Consider the following 11,958-nt stretch of genomic DNA (forward strand, 5'->3'; position numbering starts at 1 on the left):
TAACGTGATCCTCTGATTGGCTAAGCAATGTAACGTGATCCTCTGCAGCAAGTGATGGCAAAGCGGGGCGTCATCACGACTTTACACAAGTGTGTATTTATCTCCGTGGCAGAGGCTCCGCCGAACCCCTGGGGTTCGATCGAACCAGGTTAAGAACCGCTGGCTTAAAGGTTTCCTGTTAGCATTACAACTCTGCATTTGGGACTCTGTAGATAGGAAAGAGGAGTAAATGTCTACAAAAAACCTCCAAAATGTTATTGAAAATATGGTGAACTTTCTGAGTTGGAAAAGTCAAGAGAAAAAAAAATCTGAAATTCTGAGGTTAATCGAAGGAATTTTCTAGAAAAACAAGAACATTTCTGAGCTCCAAAGGTCAAAAATTTACAAGAAAACATTTAGAAATTGTGATATTTATCGCAGAAATTTTCTACAAAAAAACATAAAAATTTCCGAGTTGGTAAAGTTGACAATTTGCAAGACAAAAATAAAAAAAATTGACGTTAATCTTAGAAATTTTCATGAAAAAACAAGAACATTTCTGAACTTGAAATGTCAAAATTTACATAAATATAGAGCTAAATCGCATAAATTTGTAGAAAAACAAGAAAATTTATAAGCGTCTAAGACTGAAAACTTTAGTTTTTGGAACCGCAGAAATTTTCAAGTCAAAAATCTTCTAAATCTCTCTAGAAAATTTCTTAGATTAATCTAAAAATGTCTGTGGTTTTCTTGCAAATTTTAAACTTCTGAAACTCAGAAATGTTCTAGAAAAATCTTTGAATTTTTCCCCCCCAATAATTTCTGACTTGCAGAGCTCAGAAAATTTCTCATTTTTCTCCAGAAAATTTCTGAAATTAATCTTAATTTCTTTATTTTTCTCTCGTAAAATTTAAACTTTTGGAGCTCAGAAATGTCCTGGTTTTTTTCTGCAAAATACAGAAACTTCTTTCTCCTTTTTTTCTAACTACAACGGCCCTAATTCACTGTCGTACAGCATAGATTTGTTTTAAATGTTTTCATTTTCAAATTAGATCTACACGGCTGCCAACGTATCGAGTTTATCTCAGTATTGTGCATCGGAGTGGATTTTTGCTGCTCTTTCTCCCCTGCAGGTTTCCTCATCTGTGTGTGACAGCATGACGAATTTACATTACGTTTATAAATGTGTGTGTGTGTGTGTTGGGGGTCCTGTTGCTCGTGGGGGTTGGACGTTCCTCTCCAAAGGTATGGTTTGCGACGACGACGATGGCGCAGCAGGCAGGTGACGAGGATTATACAGCCGCTGGCAGAGGTAAATAATGCGGCCACGCTGCCGGCCGCCGTAGCGGTTGCCTTGGAAACAGAGAGCAGAGAGTGGCCCTAATTTTGTGTTGGACTCCCTGAGACAGATGAGCTGTTTGGCGTGTCGAGGGAGGTTGTTCTTCTGCGCTCGTGTTGGAGGAACAGACACAGGATCCGCCATTATGCGGCTGCTGAACGAGCTGAAATGTTTCGGCACGAATATCTGGAGGAAGAGATGAAATTTATTGTGGAAAAATAAAACTAAATTGGTGAAATCTCTTACAAGTAGAAAAATATTGAAGCTTCTTTTAAGTCAAAATGAAATAATCTGCCAGTGGAAACGGTTCTATTTCATTAAAATTAAGGTATTTTAATGAAATAGAACCGTTTCCACTGGCAGATTATTTCACTTATAAAATGGGAAAAAAGTCATGTTAGAAGTGGAACAATCCACCAGTGGAACCAGTACTTGTTCATCAATATTAATGAATTATTGTCTTAATACAAGCTCCTGTAGACACCTTGCATGTTATCGTTTACATCCGTAAAATTCACGAATGAGAGAAGAAGGTATTATTAGTTTAGTGCGCTGTGGCAAATGGCGAAACAACACAGAGAAACTGTTGGAGAACAATTCAAAACCACTTATTCTTCCTTTTCCTCGCGCTCTGAGTCGCCTACATACACGCAGACCTGTTGCCATAGCAACTGACTGACAACAGCTCCACTATATGGATTCAGTACGTAAACATTTCCCACACAAAGAAGAGGACTTGCAGTCTGTTACAGTTTTTTTTGTTTTCAGGCTTGATGTTCACTTTGAGATTATTAAGTGATCGCTGTGGTAGCTTAGCTGCCGCTGCTATTAGCTAAGCTAACAGAGGGGTGGTTGATTAGTCAATTTAAAGTCCTGCTCTACTGATGATGTGTCAGAGTTGGTGCTTAGTTGCTCTTTTTTGTTGTTGTTTTTTTAACCTAACCGAAGCGCACAGATTTCCACAGCACATCTAGATGCTACGGTTCCCATAGTCAAGCTAGCATAACTGACGTCCTTCCCTCTACATCGCCATTTTTTCTTAATTAAAACTTCGTCCTGAACTTATTTTGTAGTTCTTAAAGAACTAGAAGTATGTAGTATCACATACACTTAAGGTTTAGCGCGTCATATTGGCAACTTATTAGCTAAAACCAAAGCTAGTCATTGTCAGTGAGGAGTTTTTTGCCCACCTTGTGCACGTGACGTCACGTTGATTAATTGTATTATTTTAATTATACAAAGATATTTCCAGTAGAAACTAGACCAAAAATACTTTGTAAATTTTTGTCTTTTTGCAGTGAAATTATCTGAATATTCTATTTTTGGATGATATGCGCCACCGTAGAGGTGACAGGACTCATGTTTTATAACCCACTGCAGCAGATTGCACCAGTTGACTCATGAGATGTTTGCACACCTGCTGGAACTAAAATAATTACCTGCTGGTGGGATTAGATTAGAGGAGGCTCCTGTAAATCAAACCAAATGGGGTTCATGACGATACTAACATGATATTGAGTTTTCAGGATTGACAGGAGACTCATTTTTCTGGGTTTAAAGACTCTGATCACTGTGGAATATTCATTTTTGAGATAATTATGACGTTTGGAGCTTAGAAAGGTTTACATATTTCTCAGTGTGTCATTATACAACTTGGTCTGAAAGTTTAATGTGAAATTTTTTTTAATGTCATTTCATTAAAAAATATACACTACAAAAACACAAAATCTTCACAAAGTCTCGTTCCTACTACAAATATATTAGTATACTTGAACAAGTAAGACACTGGAGATTGTTTTAGGTTAATAATTCCTTAATATTGATGAAAAGGCAGATTATTTGGGAACAATGTCTTGATATGAATAAAATAATGGAACTCGTACTTTTTTTCATTAATATTGAGGAATTATTAACTTAAAACAACTTCCTATACCTTATTTATAAGATAATTTTGTCTTATTTAAATATGAAATTAGACCAAAAATACTTGGTCAGATTCTGTTTTTGCAGTGTAATGTGCATTTAGTGCTAATATATAGAAAACATCATGTATTTGCTCCTTTTGTCTCTTCCACAGCTATAAAATCAGACCTTTGTTATGTCAAGTTGTATGTGGAGCCGATGTCGGCTGGACAACAGCAAATATTTCAGCGACATTCATAAAATCTTTCATTTTCAGCCTCTGCTCCACGGTTTGATGTTACTGTCCCTCATTCAGTGCACCTCGCTCCATCCCTGTCATCCGCTGGACAATAAATCAATAGTGTATCATTGAAGGAGACGTCTGTGGGAATGGGAGGAAGCGAGAGACCTCGGGGTCGGGAGAGGAGCGAGGCCGGACTTTAAGATGCTCAGATGAAGAGTTTCAGCGCTAAACTCTAAATCAGTTCAAGTCACAGTGAAGGAGCCATAAACGGCTCCCATAAGAGATGAGATAAACATTTTAATGCTGTCTGTGTGTTTGTGCAACAGCCAAATGTTCTGGAGAAAAATGTTTCAACTGCAGCACATTTGTGGTTTGTTTTTGTGTTTACAGATCAGTTTGGGTTTAAGGTCTGCAGAGATTTTACGGAGCCGAAGTTTGATCAGATTCTGCTGTATGAGTTAGCGCCACACAGCTCAGCAGGGGGGCTGGCGCTGTTAGAGATGGAAGGACAAAAAAGAGGAGTAAATGCCGCCAAAACATGTTATTTCTTTTAATAATTCTGAAATTTTCCAAAAAAAAATTGAATTTTCTCCGTCTCAAAAGTCGAAGATTTACTAGGGAAAAAAATGTGAATAATTTCAGAAATTCTCTAGAAAAAAACTTTGAAAATGTTCAAAATAGTTTTTTTTACACTAGTGAAAAATTTACACTGTTTTGAGTACATTTGTAATGGAAACAGATATTGAGAAAACCAAATGGAAAGGATCATGAGGTGTTTCTGAGGATTTAAGGGTTTCACTTTGGGAGCCATTATCCATAAATACAGCTTTTTAAATAAAACCTAAGTTTGTTTGGCTAGAAAGTCTGTTTTAACTGGGGGTGTTTGAATACAGAACCGAACTCTGACGCAGACTAGGAACGGTGAACATGTCCACATAAAAACCTCTTTCTTGGTTCAGTTGAAGTGAATTCTGTTTGAACGCGTATGTGAACGCCAAGCAGACCAGAAAGCGCTTCAAAAGCAGGAAGTGGACTATGGTACAACCAAAACAAAGGCGCCAGTCTAGCACAAAAGAGAAATCCTACAACCACTAAAGTCTCCATTTTTGTTTGCATTGTGTGAAGGAAGCTGCTCTCGGTGTGTTCTTCAGAGGATTTCATGTTGTTTCCTTCAGTGGTTCTTGGTGCAGCGCCACCACTGGTTTTTCAAAGGGTTTGCAGTGTGAAAGAACCACAGCAGCTGGAAATGTAACAAATGTTGCCACTTTGGTTCCCAATCAAGCCGAGTCTATCGGACTACACCCTAAAATTACTCCAAGAATGAATCAACAGCGCCACTGAAGATAACCAGAAGTCAACACGTAAACCTCTGATTGGTTTAAAACAAACAGGAAGGTTTTGAAGTGACCCAATTCAAGTCCGGACTGAAATTCGATACAGAAGCTGCGGCAGGTTCTGATTCCTCCACAGCAACCATGAAAGACTTGCTCTCGTTTTAACACAAATCGTTTCTGCCAGTTGTTTCTGCCAACTGTGACACAAGCATTAATTAGGTTTACGACGCAGCTACCCTTTTTCACAGAGGTGGTCCGGTTGGTTTGGAAATGTAATTTTCGGAAATTAAATTGTGTTCGATCTTAAAACATTAAATCAAAGAATCAGAATAATGCTTCAGCATCCACAATGATCAATGAGTCTTTGTAGCGCCGACCAATGCCTCCCTGCTCATTTCATCCCTTTGGCAGAAGGTGGGCCTCATTCATAATGTATCGTGCATATAAAACACAACAGACTCCATCAAATTTCAGACTGTAAACCGTCTGGCTTCAGTCCCAACAGCAGCGCCCAGGGCATCCTAAAACACACACACGGAAACCTAAACACTTCCTGTTCAAACATTGATCTGGAGTCTTTTGTTTTCAATTTAGTCACACCTATAATCACTAAAAATAGGCTTTAATTAATGCTAATCAACAACTCTTTGCTGTTAGTCTTATTGCTGTTAGAAATTAGGTCTCTTTATATTTAGTTGCTTTTTCTTCCCTTCCTGTCTGTACATGTAGTTTAATTTTGACACTATTTGACTTTGGTAAATACTGTTTGTATTCTAAATATCTATAAACCTGCACGAAAGATCCTCTTCAGCCTGTTTTGTGTAGCTCTTGGTTTATGTGAGCGCGAAACAGACCGAAGATCGTTACAAAAGGAAGAAGTGATCGAGTGCGCAAGGAATTCTGGGTAAATGCAATCAAAACATACAAGCTCAAAATTTTATATATAGGGCGCTTGCGGGAGAAATGTCTCGTTGTTTATTTTATTTTTTTTACCAAATAATAAAAAAGAAATCCTACAACCGCTAAAATCTGACGCTGCTCCATTTTTGTTGCAACGCCATTTTACCGTTGTTAAATGTCCTCTCCTAATTTTGCACTACGTTACCCATGATGCACCCGTTTGTTTTGTAGTTCCACTCGCTCGCAGCTTAGCGAGTTACTTTCTGTGGTTCGGCGTGGCTCAGGGCCCTGAATCAGCTTCAGCGGAGCAGGAAATGCCATCCGCTACTCTTACTCTTACAAGTATAATTTACATTATTATTTTTTTCTGCTCGAAATGTGTGTTTACTTTGGTTATTAAGCTAGTTGGTGAAATTATCTCATGTTTTATCCAACTAGTACCTGCATGGGGTATCTTGGTGTGTAGTTTTGATGGTTCTCTGCATCGAAATAAATCTGTTTTAGGTGTTTTGAGTAATTTGGCTTACTGGAAACTCTATTTAGGTTTTAAATTTTACCCTAACGTTTGCCCGTGACGTGTGTAATGCACCAGTTAGACGCTATGACGCTTACCGGAAATTACGTGCTCTGTAAATAACCGTCTTCCACTGCTAGGAGAGAAGTACCGGAAGTACCGATCCGAACCCGACGGCTGTTAATGTTTGTGGCCAACACGGACTGAACTCTTCCTCCGCTGCCATTGCTAAAACTATATGGGACATTTCCACTCCAGAAAGGAAGGGGGAGCTTTTTCCTTTATTATCTGCTGTCTTCCGTTTTTACTTTCTGTTGAGATCTGCGATATCGTCACCTTTTGGGAGGAAGTACACTCTCAGATTTGAACTTCTCTCCTCTACTTCATCAAAGCTCGCAGCTTGTCATAAACTCTGTAGCTTTCTAAATCTGGTCCATAATTGCATCTTTTGGGGTCTGCTACTGCCTCTAGTGGTGTGGGGTAGTAACACAACTAAAATATTTATTCTGGCATTACTGGCACAGTGAAAGATGAATTTCTTTAATAAAACGCTTCATTTGCTCCAGGATGTCTAGAGCTAATTTGCATCTCTTAATGCGTTTCTAATATATAAAAAAGGTTTCAGCGTTTAACTGATAAATCGTCAGAATGTGCAAATTTTTTATCCGATTAATCGTCAGAATGATCGATTGTTTTTGTTTTATCCCCAAAACTGTGAAATTAGAACCTAATCTTGTTTTGTTTTTAATCTGTTATGAAAAACGTTCCAACATGCTGTTAATGTGACATTGTTTTTGATGAAATCACGTTTGGATGTTGTTAATGTGCGTTTACAAGCCATCACTGTGGAGAAGAAACCATTGAGAGGAGCAATTTAAACACAAACCGAGTCGTGTCATACCACCACAGCACAGACGAGCGCTCACCTTGCCTACAGCAGATTTTCTATTTAATCAGCATTGCTAGGCAACCATTGTTCAAGCTGCAAGGACACCTGTTACATAGAAATATTTCTTTATAAACTGTAAATCAGACCGAGAGAACAGTGAGTCTGAGGAAAGTCATCTCGTTATGAGGTTTAATTTCTCTGCGGGGAATTAAAAAATCTGTTCGGGAGTCGTTTCCAGTTCATAAATCAAACCCTGACGAGGCTGACACACAAAACGGCGAAGCCTGTTCGGCACCTGTTGGAGCCGAAGCCACGATTTCAGGAGCTAATGGAGGAATTTGCAGTTTCAGCTGCAGATTAATGAGTTCTGCAGAGCTGCTGAGTTGACACAGTTCAGGGTTTGATGTCCTTCTGGTTCTTTTTAATGCAAAGCTGACCTGTTTCGCATGATGCAAGAGGTCATAGATTGGTGTGTCAGCGTGCGGATGAACTCCCTAAACTCCAAGAGTGACAGAAAAAGCAGCTGCCTTCATTCATTTGACTAAAATTTACACAAACCATTGATTGGCCTGTAAACTGTCGTCTGGTCTGAGCGAGTAATCGATGCGCTGCAGTGACAGTGTCTCTGCTGAGAGACTCACTACTTTCTGAATGAGTCATTCCGCCGTTTTTCCAGCAGAAGAGATGACACCACAGAGCATCAGCTGCGTTTCTGTTTCCACATCAGCGGGCTTTGACTGGGCACATGGACGGGTTCATAGTGAAAGTGGTTAGAGGCTAAATATCAGCCGATATAATGATTCGCTTTCAGTGTTTGGGGTTTTACAGCTTCCTGAAAAATGTGCGTTCTGCTCCAGAATTGTCCATCCAGCCATCGGTTTGCAGAGCTGCAGCCTGGTAGATGAGGATGCCATTAAAATGTTTATTTCTGTTACACGGCACATAAATGTTGATTGCAAAGTTACACAGTCAAGCATTAACTCCAACAGTTTGAGTTTTATAACTAGTCATAAGCAAAGAAAAAAACATGTTCCAGCATCATATTTTCACCATGTTATGAATATTTACCTTCAGACTAAAGAGCAAGCACGCGATGTAGTTAGCTAAATAGTTAGCTGAGTATTTAGCTTCAAATTAAATATTTAGATAATATGCAAATTGACTCGCTAAGAAGTGGAAGTAGACTACCAAAATTAAAGCTCAGAACTAACTAAAATGTAACTTGTGCAAAAATATGCTCACATATTTAGGTTCAAACTAAACATTTGTCTTGCTAGCTAAATATTTAGTTTGAAACTGACATTTATTAAAGTTCTCAGCTTATGGTTTCTTAATTATCTCTGGCTTTTTATATTTTTATGGTTTAATATCTTGTTGCCAAAGATGCATCGTCTTGTCCGTTTCCACTATTTTAACCCTTTAACATTTATCCATCTGGTATTTTTTAATCTCTACAAAGGACAGAACATTAAATTTCCTCTTGAAGGTTTAATCCTTTTTTCTGAAAGACAATATTTGTATGTTTTTAATCACAATTTAGCTAATTACCATCGGCTAAAAGAGCAAATCAAAAACTGAATTGAATTTCTGGGTTTTGTTGAAAAAATCGGTGCAGATGTACATGAACAACTTGCTTCGTGTTTTTAATGTAGTACATATTAAAAAAACAATTATCTTTCAATGTGCAAAATCTTTGCTCAGCTACTTCTTTGGCAATGTTCTCGTCACACTTCAGAGTTCTGGTGTCTTTCCAGCTGTTTGTAGCAGCCATAAGAAACTGCAAAGCCCTAAATCCTGTAATCCTTTTTTAATAGTAGTTGTAAACAAAGCCAGTCTTGAAGCAATCCTAATGATAACTGCATACCGTAGATGTCAAACCTCAAAAAAAAGGTTGGAAATCAAGCATTTTTCTTGCTCCTCTTTTAACCCTAAAAGCTTATAAACATCCCGATATGCATATTCCTCCCTCTTTTCACGACAAGCCTGGCCTGTACTGCACTAAATTACTTGTTAAGACGGATCATGTTTTATTTCTTGCAGCTTGGCGGCTTTCTGAGTCCGGATCCCGTCTCGGGGCGGACAACAAATCGGCTCCTTCACGGCCCAGTGAACCATCGACTGGGTAACCAGCAGACAGGAAAGATTCATGGGGCTTTAAACCGTCGCTGGCCTCTGCTCTCTTCCTCTCCGAACCGCGCGCTGCTCCGTGACTCTGGACGTTACACACAGAATAAAAATGAGGCGAGGCAGCTGGAAAATTGAACATGTTGTCAGGCTGCTCTCGGTGATTTAGGGACTGTGGATTGGAGTCATTTGTTTTAGCTAATGTAAATACAGTGATGGTGGGGCTGGTGATGCACAACGCTCACTGGGGTTACTGGTAATGGGAGTGCTGCACTGGGATATGCTGATTACGGTGGTGTAGCATTTTGACGTACACCCACATCAGTGTTGCAAATGGTGCCACTTTGGTTGATGGTGGCAGTTAAATTTGGTTTTAACGGGTTATAAGAACAGAAGCTGATGCACAGTCGGTGTTTTAAACGCTTTACATTTTCTACTTCTAATTAAAACTGATGTGAAATAACTACGCAGAATAATCAGATGCATGTTAAATCCCTATGCACCACTTTATTTCTAGGCCTGTCGTAATAAGCAATAAATAAATTAATCAATTAATTGCATGAACTCAATAATTTCCATTTGGATTATTTATTGTTTTCTCTTTTCTCTCTGTGTTTCTAACAAAACCTGGATAATAAAAGTCTTCAGTCTGGCTTTTTGGCCTCAACTAGCCCTACTATTTGTTTATTTTGTACTTAAAATGTCTTCCAGTTGCAGTGTAAAATGTACATTGGAATTTAAAGTTTATAGATCATTGAAATGTGTTCTTGCATTATTACACCATTGTCAATATATGACTTGAAAACAGGTCAATTTATTAGCTTTTAGTTTAGGTTATAACTCGGCTTGTTATAATAACAAATAAATTGTCCCAGAAATTGTGGCAATAAACAATAAAACTGTTGTTTTGAGCACATTTTCAAATATTACAGCGGTAATGGCAAGATCACTAAACTTGTTTTTTTCATTATTGAGCAAATAAAATAAAACATAAACACTAGCGAAAGCTCACAAGTGTTGGGTATTTACTGCTGAAACCATTCAAACTTATGAAATCTCCTCGTTTCCTCTTCAGTTTACTATAAACATGCCCAAAAAACGCAAAACCCACAAACACATATGTGTCGCTTTCACAATTACTTCTTCTTAATCCTCTGAGTTTATATAAAAAATACTTCTCAGGATCTCAAACGCTAAGTTTTCGAGTGAAGGTGTAAAAAAATAAAGTCTTCCTCTTCTTTGTTGCTCTTTTCCTCCGCTCCCGTGCCACTGCAAATGAAAAAGCAGATTATGTTAATACAATGGTTGGCACGTAAGCAGCTTAGCTAGCATCCAATCTTTGATCCACATTATCAGACACAAGAAATCCCACAAAGAAGGCTGCGTGTTCACATGCTGCCAGCCTGCTCTGATGTTACGCCGCGTATGCTGTTCGGCTTTCTGCGACCGACACAATGGCTTCAGCGAACCTCCAGCTTCTTATGCCGAATCACAGCTCGTCTTTATACGACTATATATTCACTTTGTCTTTATCTGGGTCATATAGGAGGCGTAGAAGAGAAGCAAAAAGATCAAAGCAACTTTGTTTTAAGCTGTAAACTTGCCAGAATGTTATTGTTTACATCCAGAAATTTCGTGCATGAACAATTTGCCTGTTTTTAAAATTTTTTTATATATATATATACTTTGTAGATACTTTGTATCGACTGCTTCTGGAAAACAGCCAAAGCGCTTAAAGTTTCTGTTTTTTGGTGTCTTGAAAATGTTGGCATTTTCAAGTTGGCAGAAACTTCCGGAATGAGTAGGTACTCTGCCGTTACCTAGCAACCCCAGCAAAGCCCAGCCCATTACCTAGCAACCCCAGCAAAGGGTTGCTAGGTAACCCTTTGCTGGGGTTACCTAGCAACCCTAGGCAACTCAATCACAGCTCCAGCATGTTGGCCGACTTGGGTCATAACTAGTTACATTTACTCGAAAAACCTTTTTAAAAAATGTACTTTTAGGAGTAGTTATACTAAGCTGTACTGTTTATTTTTACTTCAGGAATTTCATTATGAAGTATTTCTACTCTTACTTGAGTAAAATTTCTGGATTCTCTTCCCTCTGTGAGTAAATTCACTGAATGAAGAACAAATATGTATTAATGTGCCATTAATACATATTTAATGTATGTATTACATACATTAAATATGTAATGTATTTAATGTATGTAATACATACATTACATACATGTAATGTATGTATTACATTACATATGTATGTATGTATTTTTGTCATCCATGTTTTTTTGGATGACAAAAAAACATAACTTTTTTTTGTCATCCATAGTCGAGCTGTCGTGATAGAACAACGTTAATTAAATGAAAACCGGAGATGTAGGTGTTATTAATTTAGTGCAGTGTGCAACAGCCAGGGAAATAATAAAGCAGAAACAACGTTGACAAAAAACTCAAAACCGCTCGTGTTCTTCGGCTGCCCATTGTCATAGTAACCGACAACAACGGCAATAACATCAGGATTCAAAACAAAAAAACACTCAAACATTTCCCACATGAAGAACAGCACATTCATTGGATTACCGTTTTATGTTTTCAGGTTTAATGTTTATTTTGTGATTATTAAGGCCATCATTAATAAGAGATTGCTGAGGTAGATTGGCTATTTATACGGTAGCTAATTGGCAAATTTAAACATCTGCTCTTCTGATGGTCTATCAGAGTCGGTGTGTAGGTC

General features: G+C 38.2%; 1 long non-coding RNA gene across 1 annotated transcript in view; it reads left to right on the top strand.

Annotated features, from left to right (window-relative positions):
* The window catches only part of LOC103479468 (uncharacterized), an 85,426-nt gene extending 75,529 nt beyond the window's left edge, over window positions 1-9,897 (top strand). The window contains exon 3 of the long non-coding RNA XR_535952.2: window positions 9,142-9,897. This is a non-coding gene — a long non-coding RNA (uncharacterized LOC103479468). The remainder of the gene's footprint in view (window positions 1-9,141) is intronic.
* Window positions 9,898-11,958: the final 2,061 nt, after the last annotated feature.

The sequence above is a fragment of the Poecilia reticulata genome, linkage group LG17, assembly GCF_000633615.1.
Source record: "Poecilia reticulata strain Guanapo linkage group LG17, Guppy_female_1.0+MT, whole genome shotgun sequence".
Classification (NCBI taxonomy): domain Eukaryota; kingdom Metazoa; phylum Chordata; class Actinopteri; order Cyprinodontiformes; family Poeciliidae; genus Poecilia; species Poecilia reticulata.